We start from the raw sequence: 4,981 nt of genomic DNA on the forward strand, positions 1-4,981 counted from the left end.
GCAAGTCAACAATTCTTGATCGTAGGTCTTCTGGGAGCTCTTTTCTGCGAGGCATGGTTCACATCAGACAGTGCTTCTTGAAACCAGTCAACCCAAAACAGGTGTGTGTTTTTATAGGGCAGGACAGATGTCAGCAACACATCCAATATCATCACACTGATTGGAGTCAAGGTTGGCTCACTCCTGGCTCCAATTAGCTCTGGGAGAAGTCATTAAGCTAGGGCCTCACATACTTTTTCCTCCCTGCACTGTGAATGTTTACATGTGATGTGCAATTAAACCATAGCAACATCCAATGTTTGTGTAGTATTATGTTCAGCAGACTGTGTTCTTCTATTGTTGTGACTTAGATGACGTTCAGAGCACATTTTATGCCCAGTTCATGCAAAACTCCACGTAATCCCAAGGGGTTCACATACTTTTTCTTGCAACTGTAATAAAGGTTTGCTTTTGGGTTTAATACCGCTTCAATATTGTGGTCAGTAGGATACATTTATGTGCCCATAAACATATTGTACATATTGTAACATTAGAGGCATTTTTGCTGCCAAATTCCGGCAGAAATAAATGCTGCTTATTTTTCTAAGCCTGTGTGCATGAGTCCTAGGCGTGATTGAGTGTCAGGGGCACTCAGGTTCACCTCCTGGCATGAGATGATCAGATAATCACAAGCAATACTTGAAATCAGAAGCCAGCTCTGTAATTATCCGGCCGTCAAAGCTGGGGCTAAGGGGCAATTGCTACAGTTGGAGACTGAAATCCATTCCCTTGCATGACAATCAATATGCCATTCAGGACAATGCAATGCAACAGGTTCTTTTGATAGGAAACCCCCTCCTACTCCTGATACTCACCTTCTTCTGCTACTCAGTTTACCTTACAGCCAAACTCCAATAAAACTTTTTATTTAACCACTTGCCCTCCAGAGGATTTACCTCCCTTCCTGACCAGACCTTTTTTTTTGCTATACGGCCCTGCGTTACTTTAACTGACAATTGGTGGCCAATGAGCAGAATGACCCTTACATTGGTGGTCAATGAGAAGATTGTCCCTTACATTGGTGGTCAATGAGAAGATTGTCCCTTACATTGGTGGTCAATGAGAAGATTGTCCCTTACATTGGTGGTCAATGAGAAGATTGTCCCTTACATTGGTGGCCAATGAGAAGAATGACCCTTGCATTGGTGGTCAATGAGAAGAATGACCCTTACATTAGTGATCAGTGAGGAGAATGTCTTTTACATCAGAGGTCACTGAGAAGAAAAATGGTCAGAATGCCACCTTTACCAACAGCTAAAATGATCACTGGACATGGGACTATCTAGACACCATCAGATGGAAGGTCAATCAGCCACAGCTCAAGGAACCCATAGCAACCTCTGAAAGAATCCTAGGATTCCATGGACCTCTGGTTGGGAATGGCTGATCTATATCAAGAAAAACCCAAGGGTTCTGCAAGCAAAATATTTCTTTCAGGTTAAGAACTGGCAGAGAAATAACACTAAATCCAACAAATGATGAAGAAAATGTTGACAAGACATAAAAACAAATCTATTCTCCCATTTTATTTGTGCATCTGTTTCACTTTGTTATACGTTCTGTATGGCATACATTTTAATAACATACATTTGTCTCTTGCACTTTTACATTGCTGTACATCTTGTGCGTATATAAACTTCCTTTTATGTATGGACCTAACCAGCAGGGGGTTTATACACAATCCAGTCGCTGCAGCATAGGTGACTTTGTCCCCCCTATGTGATAAAAGTTACACCCAAGCACATAACATCCCCCCAAAAAAAACAATTTTGAGGCCCTCCCACCCCCACATATACGTACGTATGAATGTAAACGCACACGTCAGAGCGCCTATGTGTGAAAATGTCCATTGCTATGCACTTGTTACATATTGTTGTGCACGCTAAAGTGGGAGAAATAATTCTAGCACCAGTCCTCCTCTGTATCACTAACCTGATGACCTATAGGGGCTTCTGAAGTGTTGCCTATAGAAAATACAGGGTACTGAAGTTTGTCAGCATTTCATAGTGTGCTTTACAACATAAGGGCATATGGTACAATTGCAATACAATTTAATACAGGAAGAATCAGAGGGCCCTGCTTGCTAAAGATTTAAATCTAAGAGTTTACACGTAAAGAAGTTTTTGCCTGGAGTTCTGCTTTAAGTATATAGACATCCTGCTGTCCTAGAAACATCTAAATGGAAATTCCTCTTTGTACCAGCCCACCCCTCGTACCATGTAATTATTGTAATAAACATTAGTGCTAACATGCCCTATTGGTTGCAGAAGAGTGTGTGCATTATATGTACAGCTATGTAATTGTACACACCAACACACAATGAAAAATATAACAAGAAGTTGTATTATGTTTATTGAACTATAGTGAGTCTTATGACCCCTCTGTACATCCCCAACACACAAGCACCCCTACAGTTCATTGGGAGAGTTAGAACTACAAATGGCAAGAGGTGACCAAAAGGAGGGAAACAAAAACTAGAAGGAATCCTATTAGTACATTTTGACATTTTGGGGCATGGTGCTGCCCATGGCTTTTTTTTGCTCAAAGGATAGGTGCAGGAACTGCCCCATTCTGAGTCACTTCTTGTCTCTGCCCCCCCACCCACCTCCAAGCACCATCTATTGATTGCACCTAGTGTTGCACCAATGCCGGTGTACATACAGAGTATACCTGAGCCTAATGAAGAAGCCACATACATGTAATAGTCTATAGAGTTAGCTTTTTTTAAACTAATGATTTTATATATACAGTATATATATATATATATTTAAAAAAAAACTATGTCACGTGACACTAAAAATAGATATAGTGATTGAGATTGGCGATTACTTGAAAAAATTACCTGTACTAATACTTAGTCTCAAAAAACTGGTATTGGTGCATCCCTAGTTCCAGCCCATAGCTACTTTCTAGTATTGCTCCTTTTAGAGAATACAAATTCAAGTATCTTTTTGTGGTGTTCAGTAATTTGTATGGAATTTGTCAATGATAACAAGAAAAGAAGTAAAATAGACCCCCCACAGCAACAATAGATTTCCCCAGCAACAAAGGACCCCCACAACAACACACCACCCCAGGAACAATGGAGCATCAGCAGCAACAACAGATGTCCCAGCAGCCAGCCACCAATAGAGTCCAGTAGCCAGCAACATTAGACCCCTCCCTAAACAGTAGATCCTTTCTGGCAACAATAGGCCCCCCATCAGCAACAATAGAATACCACACACAAAAAAATATCCCTTCCAGAACAATAGATGCCCCAGCACCGCTTGCCACTGCATACATTCAGTGCTGGAGGTGCTGGAACTGCGTTCCCCCACGTTCTCGCTGAAAAAAAAGCACTGGTGCTGCCACCCTTACATTGCTGCCCAAGCTCCTGGCCTGTGTATCCTGTGTATTGTTTACCAGGGTGGATAAAAATCAATGATTTAAAAAAAAAAAAAAATAGGGTTTTTTTTATTTAAATCGGATTTTTTTAAATAAAATGCTTTTTGAGGAAAATATATTACCATCCAAAGGTTATTCCATCATGAAATAAAGATTAGTTGTTTAATTATGTAGAATAAGGCTGTATATGTTTAATTTTTTTGGTAAATAAATTCCATGAATCCATTCACAATGTCATGCTCTTTGCAGTTCTCAAAACTGAATTTGACTCAGCGGAGATCACATGCCTCTTCTTCACAGCAAAAATGTTATAACATGAACAGAGTTAAGAAAAAGACCTTCATCCTAACTTCTACAAACCTATGAATACAGAATCAACCCCTTCGGTGATCAGTTTCAAGAAGTTCAGTGAATAGAATAGAAATGATATTTTTCTGATTGTTTGGAGTGGAATAGATCTGCACAAGAAGAAAGTGAAACTAAGTGTGAGGAGGAAGGGGCTGACAGTCTACGTTTCTTAAAATATATATATTTTGTTTAGCCAAATTAGTTACCAAACATGGATGTTTAAGCAAATCACATATGCTGGAATGTTATTGTTTCAGTTGAATAAATCTATTTAAATTGTTATTATTAAAGTAATGATTATTTTTCTCCTTCCTAAGTACAACAGAAACGTTGTCCAAATATGAATGATTAACCTATTAAACTGGGGATAAAAAAACTAATATGAAAAGTTGTTATTCTAAAAATCTTCATCTACTTGCATATTAAAGTTATACCAGCAAGAATTAGTCTTTATGTAGAAAACTAGGATTTAAATCAAGCCTTACTGACTAGTGATTTAAATCGTGATTTAAATCAGTTTGATTTCATTCAAATCCACCCTGTTGTTTACACATTCATAGTACAGGGTGCAGCAACATAACTTCCTGTTTTCAAAATGCAATAAAACCCATTTTATGAATCAGAATTGTTTTTATTGTCTTTAATAATGTAGGTACATATCTAAAGTTCTGTTTTACACAGTTTTGAAAATCATATCAGGTAGGTGACGCCCCCCATTGTCCATACACTGAATAAGTGAATTCAGACCGGTATGTGAACATGTTGGAGGGATTTGTTTTTCCAAGAGTTGATGAATTGGACTTAGGGGACATTTGGTTCCAACAGGACGGAGCAACGGCTCACACTTCAAGATCATCAATGGCTGTTTTAAGGGAACACTTCCCGGAGCGCCTCATCTCAATAAGGGGCGATTTGGAGTGGCCAGCCCGCTCCCCCGATTTGGCCCCTTGCAAATTTTTTTTGTGGGGTTTTTTGAAATCCCGCGTTTATGTAAACCGTCCAAAGACCCTACAAGACCTGAAGGCCAACATCCGCGCAGAAATTGCCAACATACCCGCTGCTATGCTGGTAAGGGTCATGAAAAACGCCAGAAATCGGCTTATTCAGTGTATGGACAATGGGGGGCATCACCTACCTGATATGATTTTCAAAACTGTGTAAAACAGAACTTTAGATATGTACCTACATTATTAAAGACAATAAAAAA

The sequence above is a fragment of the Staurois parvus genome, unplaced genomic scaffold, assembly GCF_062004578.1.
Source record: "Staurois parvus isolate SC_StPar_1 unplaced genomic scaffold, SC_StPar_1.0 ptg000030l, whole genome shotgun sequence".
Classification (NCBI taxonomy): domain Eukaryota; kingdom Metazoa; phylum Chordata; class Amphibia; order Anura; family Ranidae; genus Staurois; species Staurois parvus.